The following is an 8,881-nucleotide window of genomic DNA, read 5'->3' as shown; positions in this document are numbered from 1 at the left end:
CTTACTTGTGCCCCCTCCACCAGGATCAGACCTATTGTGCTGCCCATTTAAGGTGCAAGTCTTTCTCTACTGGGTGCTGCAGCTCTTCTGCTCTCATGACCCCAGAGCTCATGAGCGCTAGCTTTGTGCATTATGGTGCCTGGAAGCAGTCATCTCGGGAATGGTTTTTCCCAAGAAACCTGCCCAGCACCTGACTGGTAGTCATCTCAGGCTAACTTGCTGTCCTTGTTCCATGCCACTGGCCTGGTGGTCATCTAGGACTCAATCCTTATACAGTCAATTGAGATGGCCCCAAGGGAGGGAGCCCATGACCCCACGAGCATTGGGCTCATGGTTGTGGCACCTGACTGGAGTTAATCTCGGCTGCTTTTGTCAGAGAATGCTAATCATTCAGATGTTCATATAGATATAGCATCTGTCCTCTGTGTATTCTGATACACATGTAACACAGCAGTCACATGTGCAAATCTTCTAGGAGTAGGGTTCTTGCACTTCTGATTTAAAGTTTCCATTTAATCTCGTTTTAATCGCCAAATTATATTCAGTGTCAGAGATCTAGTCTAGTTTACAGCTACTATTTTACCACCTCCAGAAAATTGAAATTGTTAGCAAATAAACTTTTGATGGAGACTATCCTGTGTGGTATGAAATGGATCCCCATATCTACCCTCTTTTCTATAAACACCGCTCAAAAGTCCTCACTCCCATGATGAAAACGCCATTTGTCATTGACAAATAATCCCATGGAGGTTAAAACCTCACCAACTGAGAATTACCAGGTAGGAGATAAGTGACAACAGTGAATAATCTTTTCTGAAGCTGACATTTAAGCTAATGAGAAGGAGTAATGCATGGGCTTTGAGCGTCTGCTAACATTTGTTTTTTTTCTAAAAATAAATCGATGTATTCAATTTTTATCATTTCTGTTCACCATTCTCAGTGCCTACTAGAACTTTCCGTGATATGTGTTCTAACACACAATCTCTGATCATGGGTGAGTAAATGTCAAAATGTACTAATACATGCATTTTTAATAAAAACATAGCATCAGCTTTATGAAAACTTCAGAAAAAAAACAAATAGCAATTAAAATTTTCATTGGTTTTTATGAGCACAAGGTAAGACAAAACATCTGAACTAATTAAAGGGTAAAGGAACTCCAAATGGAAAATTTACTTTTCTTTATGCTAACTTTTATACTACAAATATTTCATCAATCCACTTGGCTATCTAGCCACAGTTCAGTATGGCGTCATTATTCTTAACAGTTACTATGACTTTGAAATGTTACTTGAGTGAATATTGCTGAAACATCACTAAAATAGCTTCGGTTGCTTTTTACCTGTGAGAGTAAAATTCTTCATATATCACAATACCTCACTCTACCTTTTAATGAATGAAATACCTTCATCTGTGTAAAGCAGTTTCCCAACTCTCCTTCTCAAGATTTAATCATGAAATAAAAATCACTGATTGATTGGGAGGGAAAAAGAATGAAAATGACAAATATTTTTGATAATCAAAACTTAAAGGTGTACACTTAAAAATGATGATGATTTCAATGTATATTTGATCAACATTATTTACCTGTTATTTTGATATTAATATTACAAAATACAACGTAATCAAAACCATGTTCACAGGAAGATAATGTTCTCTAAAGATTATGAGATTTCTCAGGATCTGGTGAAGCGCTTTTGCTCATGAATGACAATCTGGAAAACCATAATCATTGCTCACTGGCTTTCTAATGATACACACGACCCTTCATACAACCTGGTTTTACATATTCATCCAGGAGACTGTGTTAGGCATTTAGTCGTATCTGGGAAGTTAAGGACTGAAGTGTTGACATCTGTGTATAAGCTGATTTTCTGGGCTGTAGAAGAACTTCAACCACTTGTCTTATGTAATTGTGTCACAAATCATATTTTGCTGAGCAATTTTTTTTTCTGGTTTCACAAATATCATTTGTTTAGAGACTTTTTATGTGATATTTGTTGCTAACTAAAAAAAATGAATCAATGCTGATATTTAATTATGAAAGTCTGAGGCCATGTCTAAATACTCAGCCTAGGAATTGTTTATTTAATACCATGTCCTGAACTTGTGTTGATCCAAAATTCTTATGTTGAATAATTTATCCCTAACATGGTGATACTAGTCGTGTGGCCAATAAGGAGTCATTGTTTTTGGAAATGTAAAGTGAACAGTTGCTGACAATAATATGACTAACTAATAGTATGAATAGTGAGACTTAACTATAAAATAATCCTTTACAATGTAATGTACTAAACATCAAATCACAAAGCTACGTTTACTGGGAGAGTTGTATTAGATATTAAAATATAATTGCCCTTCTATAATGTGAAATTCAGGTTTTCTTTTTAGTCTTAAAACACAATGTAAGAAAACATTTATGAAAACGAATGAGGAAGATATAAACAATTTTTCTAAGAATCACCTCTAAGCAAGAGAAGTTACATCTTAAGATGGGTGTGTTGTAAATAGAAAATTTCCCACACATACCCATTTCATATGAGACAGAAGCTTCTTCATTTCAATTTTTCAGTGACAGACATGGAATTCTTCCACTCACTGAGACCGTGATGGTGCTATGTCCCTAAATATCCAACCATAGTAGTTGTGTGATCTCTCAGTGTTAAATGGTTCTGACTCTTATCTCTTTAGAGACTATTCATCTTTCTGAGCTGTACTGGCTGGTTTTGTGTGCAAATTGACACCAAGTGGAGTTATCACAGAGAAAGAAGCCTCCCTTGAGGAAATGCCTTCATGAGATCCAGCTGTAAGGCATTTTTTCAATTAGTGATCAAATGTGGGAGGGCCCATTGTGGGTGGTGCCATCTCTAGCCTAGTAGTATTGGGTTCTATATGAAAGGAAGCTGAGTAAGCCAGGGGAAGCAAGTCATGGAATAGCATCCCTCCATGGCCTCTGCATCAGTTCCTGCTTCCTGATGTGCTTGAGTTCCAGTCCTGACTTCCTTAGGTGATGAACAGCAATGTGGCAGTGTAAGCTGAATAGACCCTTTCCTCCCCAACTTGCTTCTTGATCATGATGTTTTGTGCAGGAATAGAAACCCTAAGACATGAGGTAAATGTGACAAAGGAAGTCATTTAAGAAACTTATTTAGTATGTTGTCATGTTGAGAAAAATGTCGACTGTTTCATTGTCCTCCTAAAACAAAATCAATTCTCAGAGGTAATAGTTCAGTCAGTATTCAGGATAGTGTTTGCTTGTCTCTCCTGCTCCCTGTTGCTGTCTTGGCCTCTCCCCTTAATCCTTCCTTTGTTCTCTTTCTCCAGTTGTTGCTTAGAAAAATATTCTGACAGAGCTCACAGTGTTCTCTACTTGAGGCTGAGAAGAACACAACAGTGAGAAATAGCATGGGAATGTAGGACCACAGAGTGCAGCTTTCCTTCTGGGATTAGGTAAGAGATGTGCTTGTCTTCATATGCTGTCACTAAGACCTGGGTCCTAAGGAAAACCAAGCCTGTGTTTGTGCTCTCTGTTCTGACAGAGCGGGGGTCTGGAAATCTCCATATTACATAAAATTTCAGAAGATGTGTCTTAGACTTTGTAGATGAGAGGACTGCAGTTAAAGTAGGAATTTTAAAAACTGCCATGGATCTTGGGGATTACAACACAGTCTTACAATACAATTGTAAAAATATGAAGTATTTTTACACTGTCATTATTGACTGTCCTTATTGACTCTTTCCCATTGCTAACTAACTAGAATTTAAAATGGAAATAAGAGATTCTTTCAGTAATAGCAATCATTGGGTATTTAGAAGCAGACATAAGAAGATCTCTGTGATTCAAGGCCAACCTGGTCTATGCAACAAGTTCTCTGATAGCCAGGGCCAAATAGACCTTGTCTCATATGTATATGCCTTTCATTTTTAATGAACAATTACAATAAATCAGCACTGACTATCTTTGCTAAATGCACTATGTGGTTGTAAAAATATAAAAATAAAAGGAAAGTATAGGTGTCTTTTACCCCGCTGGGTCCTGCACCGCGGTGCCCAAGGTATCTGCTAGATATCTTGGCGGAAACACATCCCAACTCCTCCGCGGCCCATAGTCTCCTGCCGCCGCACACTTTCCTACACTCAAACTGTCACATAAAAGAACACACAACTCAATAATCTTTGACCCAATTGATAAGATATAATCGCCCACTTAAACATACAAAGCCCGATACCATCCATCCCTTAGGAACATTAATAACAACCTGTAAATACACAGAGCAGAATCTTAAGATCACCTGCCATGGCTTCTCACCCTCTCCTCTGTCCTGTCTCTTCCTTTCTCCTCTAGTCTCCTCCTCTTCCTTCAAACTTCTCTCCCGCCCATCCTTCCTTCTCCTCCAATGACAGGCCTCCTTCTCTCCTGTACTTGTCCTTCACTTGTACTTTACAAATTCAATGGGGAGGTGGTTCTGGTCAAGTCATCTGATTCCTGAGTATGTGACTTGGCAGCTGTCCTTGGGGCTGTGGAATTAGCATCAAAATACAGATAACTTCAGGGCAAACCAAAACAGCACTAAAATTAATGGGTTTATTTTTTTTAACAGACCCTTCCTTGTGGTTTTGTTATGGATATAATAAAATTGAAGTTCTATAATAGTTATCCCTATTCAAACTTTTCAATTTTATGTTTTATAATTTATAAGCATATTTAATGTAGATATAATTCCATCAATGTTGACTGGTTAGATCCTTAAGTATGTATTCCTTTACATCAGGTTAGCCATTTCTTGGGAACAATGCCCTTAAAACCCTCCATTATTGATGTTAATATTAGAGTTAAGTATGACTAGGTTCATGGAAAATCCCCAGCCAGCTGCAGAAGGATAATACAAATCTGGTGGTCAAGATGCCTAATGATATTTATAAACTTGTGACCTTTCTGTGAAATATATCTGGTGGTCAGGTTGTCTAATGATATCAAACTTGTGGTGGTCAGGATGCCTAATGATTTGACAAACCTGTGACCTTTCTGACATCCTGTTGACATTAGCTGACCACAGGAGTACTTTGTCCTTGGCCTGCATAAATGTTTCTACTTCCTCCCTCCCTCTGTTACCCCTGCTATGGTGTAAATTCAGCCTTAGGAAAAAAAGTTTGTCGCCTTGATCAGACTCTTGTCTTGGCATCCATCTTTGCATCTCTTGTCCCCTATTCTCTCCTAGGTGGTCCCCAACTTCCGCTGACTGCCCTGAGGGCCAGGACAGACATTTTCACTTTTTTGTTTTTTGGTTTCTTTTATTTCCTTCCTTACAATTTTGTGATATGGTACCCAATTTGTCAATTATGCCTACAAATCAACAGAAATAGATACATGGATAAATTAATAGCACCATATGTTTGTCATCAGACTTTCTGTATCAGAATGTGTTCTTTTATTTAGTTGCAAATGAATTTATGTTGTTGTTTTACTATCTTGAGTATATTAAGCCTTTAGACTTAGAAATAATTAAAGGAACTTATTTCAGGCCACATAAAGTCTTCCAGTACAACTTGTTATGCATAATTCTGTCAAAAGCTATTCCCTGGGTCTACCAATCCCATTACTTTTGTAGAGGGCATCTGTCCAGCTGTCTGTGGTATTTTCCTGCCTCCTTCCTGCTCTGATGTCTACTGTTTTTTTCCAATTGTCTACTCATTAGACTTGCATGTTCATATCTTTGAACTAACTAAAGTAACTCCTTTATATCTTACTGGAGAAGTATTCTTGGTTGAGTCAGATAGCTAGATATCTTTTTATTTTTTTAATTTTTTCTCAAGAACTTATTAGGATTAAATCATATATTTAAAAGAGAGCTATTGTCTACTGCTTATATGTTATGCATATAAGTATGTATAACATATGAAATTGGATAACACATTTATAATACAATTTAAAATAGATAAGTCATTCAATATTTTAGTGATACATCATGGATATTTTGTTACCAGAAATTTTGAAAAGACCTGTTGTTCCTTTAACTGTCCTTTTTAAAATTTAACATTAAAGTATTATAACAGATATCTCCAGTTGGATAGGATATATATTCTTCTTATTCTAATGGCTTAAATAACTATTTGAGTAAATGTACATGTTCATAATTGAAACCATATTTATACACATGACATAAGATGAATTGTTCTTAATCTCATTACCTTACTCTTATAGAAACTTTATGAAACTTAAATATAATACACTGTAAAGAAAATTATTTTGTTTTGAATTTCCTTTATGGTATTTTTATCAGTTACTTCTTTAACCAGCTATTTTATTATGTTTGTTGATCCACCTTAACTGCAGTCACTAAACATTCACTGGTTGAAACATGGCAACTAACTCCATGCTTTTAATCGGAAAAACAATAGATTCTCCTACTGTTTCCTTTCCTCCTTCCAGAGAAGTGCTTTGTACAGAAACTGGATCATTTTTCACTTTGCCAATAGTTAATTACCTGTTTCAAATAATTGCCAGTTATATTGAATAGAATGATACAGTTGAAGTAATGTTTTTCTACAGGGACATTAGAATGGTACGGCGCCTGCAAGAGGAGGAGTGTGCCAAAGATTCTATTCAAGATGACAGAGGAACAGTCTTTTAATGACATGGTGGGACTCACATTTATCAGTACTAATTATCTGAAGACTCTTTTAGAAGCCATATGCCTAGTTTTAGTTTATGTGAGTGTGTGAAAATGAAAACAGGTAGGAGTTGCAAAATGTAGAGCAGATATAGCCAGACAGGAAATGCTAGAATGCTAGCAGGCTATTAACTCACTGAAGCTTCAGCAAATGGATTACCTTTAACAGAGCCCTGCTGCAATGTAGCAGAAAATTAGAATTTGCATTTGGAAAGAAGAAGCCAAGAAATGGACTCTGGAGCACCTAAGCAGACAGCCTATAGGTAACTCCATTTTTGCAGGTTAACTAACGAAAATGTTTCTAATTGTATTAAGTAATGGTGCACTGTATTCTTGCCCAAAATATGCCGGTAAAATGACTATGCAATTGAACTCACAGCAAAATTTATAAAACATAATTCTCAGAATTTCATTGCTCTTTGTTTCTCTGTCTTTTTCTTAACATATTATCTCTGTTGATCCTGAGAATAAGACGTAACTCAGAAATCAAATTGAAGATTAAAATGTATGTATTAACACAGGTTAATAATGATGTATTTGAACTTAAGCTAAGGACATAGCTCTGAGATACCTGCTCTTTATGAAATAGACCACTTATGAAGGACTGCTTCAATGACTGCAATGCTATATTGTAGTTATAAAAGTTAGCCTACCTACATGGTTGAAGTCCAGAATCACTCAGAATACATGGATTCTACATATTATACAGAGCAGTGCACAGAAGAAAGGATGTGATGTGATGATCCAGGATAGCTGTGCTCTATTTTAGAGACTTTGCTGTGTAGAAAATACACCCTCACTTTATCTTGGCTGCCATCTTTTATATACAATCAGTATGTGCAATATTCTTTGAAAGGAATGTGCTACCTCATTCTTACAGATTGGGTAAGGAAGAGCTGACTTTCAAGTAAACAATGGCATATCTAAAATATTAACATATATTTATTTTTTATTGCTAAGCATTTAAATCTGAAATTAATATGGCAGTTATATAATTTTTATTTTTGTAGTTTTTATTACTTCTTTTATATTTTGAGATTATTATGCAATTGCATCATTTTTTCATTGCTTTTCCTCACTCCCTTCCCATGTACTGTTCCTTGCTCTCTTTCATAGCCTCTATTTTTGTTAATTGTTATTACATACATGAATATATCTACATAATGTAGTATTGTATATATACAAATATATATATATATATATTCCTAAATAAATAGGTAAAACTTATTTATTCTGTATATGAGCATGTTTTATAAATATACACATACATACACATATAAAAGTTATATGTATATAAATTTTTTTAAAGAGATTTATTTGTTTTATGTAAGTGCACTGTCGCTGTCTTCAGACACACCAGAAGATCCCATTACAGATGGTTGTGAGTCACCATGTGGTTGCTGGGAATTGAACTCAGGACCTCTGGAAGAGCAGTCACTGCTCTTAACCTCTGAGCCATCTCTGCAGCCCCTATATGTACATAAATTATAATCATTTTATGTACAGCTTCACAGAGCTGACTATTTGGTATATAATAACTAGTTGGTATGTTTTTGGCTGGGAAGACTATAGACTTCATTCTCCTTGTTTCTTGCGTGCCTCTTGTTCTTTGTGTATAGTTGGAACCTCCTGGGATTTTCTCCATCCACTTCATCATGTCTACTATTGTTCACTTATGTTGATAAAATTACTGGGTGTAGTGTCTTGCATTCCTAAAATATAATCTCACAACACACTCACTTGTCCTCTTACCCTTATCGATGCCTCAGCTCCTCTTCACACTGTTTTCCTGAGCCTGGTTTGTTGGAGTTACTTTAAACTGTTACCAAGCAGTTGAGACTGGAGTCCACAACTCTACAATTTGATTCATCATGGTTCTTCAATGCTTTCTGTCTATAACAGAGAAGTTTCCTTGATGAGTAATGAGGACTATATTAATATATGAAGATCTAATGCATATTCTTGTCTCTTTTTTTCCCCTGGTCTTTGGTTTGATAGGACAGCTCTTCTTTATGTAGTCCTGGCTATCCTGAATTTCACTCTGTAAACTAGGCTGGCTTTGAACTCATATATTTTTTGTATGTAAAAGCAAATTTGTAATTTTTATACTTTGCGCTATTACTGCAGTTAGGAGGGTTTTTCTATAGGTACTGTGTGTATTAGGAAGCCTAGATGAGATTCTGGTGGCCTGAGTACAGGATAATGCTTTT

The 8,881-nt window shown here is 36.0% G+C and overlaps 1 pseudogene; it reads right to left on the bottom strand.

Moving 5' to 3' along the window:
• Positions 1-388: 388 nt before the first annotated feature.
• Positions 389-482, bottom strand: LOC120096830 (small nucleolar RNA SNORA17; annotated as a pseudogene).
• Positions 483-8,881: the final 8,399 nt, after the last annotated feature.

This window comes from Rattus norvegicus, chromosome 14, assembly GCF_036323735.1.
Source record: "Rattus norvegicus strain BN/NHsdMcwi chromosome 14, GRCr8, whole genome shotgun sequence".
NCBI lineage: Eukaryota > Metazoa > Chordata > Mammalia > Rodentia > Muridae > Rattus > Rattus norvegicus.
The sequence above is the reverse complement of the archived record's forward strand: the minus strand, read 5'-3'. Positions and strand labels throughout refer to the sequence as shown.